Consider the following 6536-nt stretch of genomic DNA (forward strand, 5'->3'; position numbering starts at 1 on the left):
TTTTGCTAACTTGACTACTTTAGCAGAAAAGCACTTAGAAATTTAAAATATAATAATGGATCCTATGAGAAGTCCCCAGTGGGATGCTTCTAAACATAAGCATGTTTAAGCTGGGTATTACTGTGGAAAAATTCTCTTTTCCATGCTTGTTTGCATTTAAAACATTAGTTTTAAAGTGATTTTTGAGATTGAGGCAGAGAGATATCTTGCCTCCTTGGTTATACAACATATACCCATGGCTTTGTGGGATGTTTATTCTCATTGGGACTACAAAGTGTCTCAATAAGTTTATTATTTTTACACAAATGTAGAAATATAGACATAATAAATAAAGTTAAGGTAATAATTTATGATAGGAAAACATACTTTGCTTAAGAGTTTATCATGATCTAATGATTAGCTCTAACCCAGATATAGTTTATGTTTTGATTTGTAAATATCTTATTTAAATTTACTATTAAAGGAACTCATCTCCTCTGTCAAGTCAAGCATATATGTATCTAAGAAAATTTAAAAGGTTTTTTTGATTGTTTGATTTTTTAAATAAATCTCCCTGCCTAACTTTTATTAGTGAATTGCCACATTATTTGAAGGTGGTTTTTCTCTTGTGGAATAAAACATAGTTTAATTGTAAGCATATTGTTTTCTAACCTACTCAATGCATTTGCTACTATAATTTTAACAATGAAGTATTAAGAGATTTCTTTTTAATGTCTAATTTTTAGTTTAAATATAGAATTAATATAATTGATTTGAAGAGCCATCATTGAGAAAGAATGTTTTGTTTTATGTATTTACTCAAAGGATTATGTGGGAGGACATTAATACAGTATTTGAGAACTATTTTGTGAACTACACATTTGAATGTGTTTTGTAAATGTGTAAACATGAAACACTATTATCCTCATGATTTAGCATGGAAAGTATTTATAAACATCATAGAATTCATAGCATTTCTATAGAATATGTACATTTGTCTAATAGAAAATAATAAAGAAAAGTAAGCATTGTACTTCTTAATCATTAGGAAAATATACATTCCAGTTGCATGAACGGTCTGAGTAAAGGCTCAACAACTCAGTTATCTTTTAAATTAACCACACTTCAATGGTTAATTGAGTATTTCTAAGCCAATAAATTCCTCTTCAACATTACTGATTGGAAGCTTAGTATCCAAAACAAGCCGGCCATGAATGAATCCATCTGCGACAAAAGGCACCTCCGTCCCTCAGTCTGAGCACATTAGTACACTGCATTTCCCACTTGGGGAAGCCTTTGTACACTGAGCATGTGGCCGTTTCAACGCCGCAGCGGGGCATCCAGAGGCTGCGAAAAAGGAAAAATTATTTGGAACAATTTGCATTCGTTCAAGGGCAACATTAAGCATTTTGCAGCTGGTTTACTGCTATTCTTGTACTGTTTAAGCTGTCTTTCATGTCAGAAGCCCTTTCCTGCTTCCAGATCATCAGGAAGCATTCCACTGCGTGCTGTCTGCCCAGTTCCTCAGGGCTCCAGGCTTTGATCATGCATACCATTTGCAATCTGGCTAAAAATAGAGGCTGCTGAGATCAGCCTGGGTCCTGACAGTGGGGACAGGCCCTTTCCTTTTCCACTTCGTGCCCTGGTTTTGTAGTTTGGGAGGGAACACAGGCTCCCAGCACAGAGGAAGAGTGTTCAGGATCAGAGCATGCAGAGAGTTCTTCCTTGGAGGTGAAGAAGGTTTATTAAGGAGCTCAGTGTCAGGAAACCAGGCCCACCTGCAGTAAGATGAAGTGTTAAGAGAACTTTTCTTTCTTTCTTTCTTTCTTTCTTTCTTTCTTTCTTTCTTTCTTTCTTTCTTTCTTTCTTTCTTTCTTTCTTTCTTTCTTTCTTTCTTCCTTCCTTCCTTCCTTCCTTCCTTCCTCCCTCCGTTCTCTCTCTCTCTCTCTCTCTCTCTCTCTCTCTCTCTCTCTCTCTCTCTCTCTCTCTCTCTCTCTCTCTCCTCTCTTTCTTTTTGTTAATCCTCATCTGAGGATTTTCCCCCATTGATTTTTAGACAGAGTGGAAGGGAGGGAGGAAGAGAGAGAGAGAAACCTTGGTTGCCTCCTGCGTGCTGCATGCCTCCTGACTGGGCAGGCCGATGGAACCTGCAACCCAGGTACCCTTGACAGGGAATCCAACCACTTAGAAACACCGGCCAGGATAATGAATATGTTATTTTCTTTGTGTATAGCACAAGCAATACTTGCTTTCCTTACATTTAACATATTCTCCTTGTTGTATAGTTTTCTATCTTCTACTCCCAAGAATGGCTTTTAAACTAGAGGAATATCTTTTTAGTGGGAAAAAACAAGGATGATGATTGTTGTTAACAAATCTAACATAAAAGAACAATAATATAACTAAAATTGCAATCCTGTAATGGTCATTATAAGGATAGATCTGCAATAAAGATGATTCATATTTTTATAATATCATTTATTAATATTTTCTTAAGTATGTCTACTTATTCAAAACAAAAGCATGAGGGTGTATTATATATGGCTTTTTGTTAATTTCTCCAAGAATTTCAATGAATGTAATTTTATTAATTTTATGATGTGGAGTGATGGTGCCTTTCATTGTTGTTTGCTTAAGCAACAAATCAAATATGCCACAGCCATGATATTAGAGACTTATTGGCAATGAAACATATCTAGATGCTAAAAGTACAACAACTTTGAATGCTAGAATGTTAATATGATACTCAGTGTGGAATACATAGTATGAAATGAAATGTATTTGGAGGGGTCTGGGGACTTGAATGAATTTCTCTGCCAGCAGGCAGGACCAAGTATTTGTTAATTCTCCCACATAGAGCTCCATGCAAGCCAACTCCTCTAACCTAGAGTGAGCTCTTAGGGTGACATCAAAGAGGCCAAGAAGATGTTAGTTATTTTTCCCCCCACGGGAGGAAAGCATTTTTATTTTTTTATTTTATTTTATTTTATTGATTAAGATATTACATATGTGCCCTTATCCCCCTATTGCACACCCACCCCACTCCCATTCATGCCCTCACCCCCCTGTTGTCTGTGTCCACTGGTTAGGCTTATATGCATGCATACAAGTCCTTCGGTTGATCTCTCCCCCTTACCCCACCCTCCCCTACCTTCCCTCTGAGGTTTGACGGTCTGATTGATGTTTCTCTGTCTCTGGATCTATTTTTGTTCATCAGTTTATGTTGTTCATTATTTTCCATAAATGAGTGAGATCATGTGATATTTATCTTTCTCTGACTGGCTTATTTCGCTTAGCATAATGCTCTCCAGTTCCATCCATGCTGTTGCAAATGGTAAGAATTACTTCTTCTTCTTCTTTTTTTTTTTTACCACAGTGTAGTATTCCATTGTGTAGATTACCAATAAGGGTTTAATCTCCAACATTTATAGGGAACTCATACAACTTAACAAAAGGAAGATGAACAACCCAATCAAAAAATGGGCAATGGACCTAAATAGACACTTTTCGAAAGAAAACATAAGGAAGGCCAAGAGACATGAAAACATGCTCAAAGTCACTAATCATCCGAGAGATGCAAATCAAAACGACAATGAGGTACCATCTCACACATGTCAGAAAGGCTATCATCAACAAATCAATAAACGACAAGTGCTGGTGAGGATGCGGAGAAAAAGGAACCCTCCTGCACTGTTGGTGGGAATGCAGACTGGTGCAGCCACTGTGGAGAACACTATGGAGTTTCCACAAAAAACGAAAAATGGGACTCCCATTTGACCCAGTGATCCCACTTCTAGGAATATATCACAAGAAACCAGAAACACCAATCAGAAAGGATATATGCACCCCTATGTTCATAGCAGCAAAATTCACTATAGCTAAGATTTGGAAATTGCCTAAATGTCCATCAGCAGATGAATGGAAGACGTTAGTTTTAATGCCACATCCATTCTGGGCAGGTTTGGAGCCTGTGTGTATTTTGGAGGAATAAAGAGGAATCAGTCAAAGGGAGAATTGTGGGAATAAATTTGGAGAGTGAGATTTAAGGCAGAGGAATCAATTTAGAGGAATTTCAGCATAAAAGAGATTTTGGAGTGCTCCTGAGGTGCAAGTGGTCCTGTCATTCTGGGTTGGAGCAGTGGGTGATGGACAGTGTGTGTGTGTGTATGTGTGTGTGTACGTGTGTGTATGTGTGTGTATGTGTGTGTGTGGTGGGGGTGGCATGGGCCAGGCATGGGCTGACAGTGGAGGTGAGAATGAAGTTTACAGAGCCAGACAGGGGACAGATAAAACACATTATTTTTTTTTCAAAAATAGTGTAATAATTTGTTGGGTTTACTGTATTAATTTGTCTAACTTTCAAAATCAGGAAACTTTATAAGCTGTTCTTGTGTTAGTGCTTAAATATCACCAAGTATGAGAGCTCCCATTACAGCATACACTGTTCTGTAGTATAACCAAACCAAGTTTTACGTTTCAAACAGCCTTGCCTATAACAAATGTTCCACCCATGTCTTTAGAATGACAAAGTGATCTCTGAAAGGAGCTCCCTCTTGAGAGCCCCACTCAGGTTATTCTGAGCTTGGTGTTGGGATCACCGCTATTTTGAGCACGTTGTCCTCCAGCATAGCGACCCGGGGCATTTCATGTCTGTCTAAAAGTGGCAATGGAGTTCTGCAAACCAGGGAAAGGATCAGGATGTCACTGAAAAGATGGAATGTACATTTGCACTAATGTCTGCAAAATCAACTTGCTCCTACGTTGTAGAGGACTGTGGGAGGAATCAGGGACATTTTTGCAATACCCCTTTACGGTACATGCTGGGAAATTTGCCTCCAAGCCTCCGAAGGTTACTTGGATCTATTGCTCCCAGTCACAGGTGGTTTGGGAATTTATGTATTCATTTTACAATTGTCATTGTTCGGGCAGTAACATAGGGATACTGACTTCGACTCTCCTTTATTGAGTGGGGTTGTTCTAAATTTGCTAGTTCTATGGCTCCTGTGATGAAAATTATTAAAAATGAGTACTAAGGGCCAACTTTAACATGAAAGTACTTGTGTTACTCAAATATATTTTTCATTGACATGTCTAGCAAATAGCTTTTATGTAAATTTGAACCTGCCTTGCGCTTTTGGAGACAGGTGTAATAGCACTGAGTGTTTGACGTGTACCGGAGGTGGCCACTGAGTGGCCATTTTGTTGGTCAAAGGAGTCACACCCAATAAGGAGGCAGAAGGGGAGGGGAAGGCTCGGCACTGCTGTGTGACTGAGGAAAAGTGGAACACGGTTTTGTGAGCATGGTTCTGTATTATTTGCATCTTCTCCCTTTTCCCATTTTATCCTCTAGTTTTGCTTTCTTCTTTCTCTTGTTCTCCTTTGCTCGAACTTGTCGGCTCTACTTTGGGCTGTGTAAGCATTGGAGGTGGTGGCATTTTGAATTTATCAAAGGGCATCTATCTGAAAATTGCCAGGGTATTTTTGTAGAAAGACAAGTAGAAAAAATGGGAGGGGCCATGAGAAAGCATTTAGCCTTCATACTCCTTAGATTTTCTTTTTTTTTTTTACGACATCCCCAGAACTCAAGAGAGAGTGTCACATTATTTCATCCACGAGTGAGGCAGAGAGTGACGGAGCTGCTGGGTGAGCCAGGACCAGGGCAGGTGGGGCATCCGCCACCGGCATCCCTCGGCGCCCTCATTGCATCATGACAAGTGAGAGGCCTGCCTGCACTCTTACGAGAAAGTGGGGGGAAGAGCTTAAATATTAAAACAATGCACAATATATATTTAACATATTTACTTGGACTTTTATGGAATAATTATCCTTTCTAAATACACGAGAACTGTCAACTCAACCTTTGTTATGGTGCAGCTGCTACATAATATCTCCTACCAAAGTAGAAAATACATGTATTGCTTATTTTAGGGGTCAAAAAGTGTCATGTACATCATTTAATTTAATGGAATTTATAATGACTCATCTATAAAGAACAAATTTTTCCCAAGAGGCCTATTATATTGCGTGTCAGGAATTCATGATGTTTTATGTAGTTCATTTCGATGGAAGAGAGAGAAAGATGTTACTCATCATGACTACAGCATCTCCTTGTACTAAAACAGGTTCAATTAAGGGGTTAAATCTGCAAAAAAAAATACACAAAGGGAACCTGACAGTGGCTACTTTATTGGACCTAAGGAATATGACACTTACGGGCAGAGATGCCTGTTGCTACTAATATGAAAATCATATAATTATCTCTTTAATGTGATCCTGTGACCATCTCCAGATTATATTTTGACTTGCTACACACTTGCTAATTAAAAATGAAAAACTTCAGAAGACATGAATATCTAGTGTTTCTGCCAGCTTCATTTTTTGGTATGTTAATTCAGTACGAGTATAAACCATGCACAGTCTCTTGTGAATTTTATTAGTCTGAGGATTTAATCTGCAGTTCAGACAACCTTTGACGTGGGCATGATCACTGCACCCAGCATTATGAAGTAGAGCCAGGATTTTGACGATTGCCCCTGAGGAACCTCATCCAGGGCTAA

The 6536-nt window shown here is 38.6% G+C and overlaps 1 long non-coding RNA gene across 1 annotated transcript; it reads left to right on the forward strand.

Annotated features, from left to right (window-relative positions):
- The first annotated feature begins 1631 nt into the window (after positions 1 to 1631).
- On the forward strand, positions 1632 to 6327 carry LOC308251076. The gene is made up of 3 exons (XR_013960899.1): positions 1632 to 1762; positions 3276 to 3313; positions 3411 to 6327. It is a non-coding gene; the product is annotated as an uncharacterized lncRNA (long non-coding RNA).
- Positions 6328 to 6536: the final 209 nt, after the last annotated feature.

This window comes from Plecotus auritus (assembly GCF_963455305.1).
Source record: "Plecotus auritus genome assembly, chromosome: 6".
In the NCBI taxonomy this organism is placed as follows: Eukaryota; Metazoa; Chordata; class Mammalia; order Chiroptera; family Vespertilionidae; genus Plecotus; species Plecotus auritus.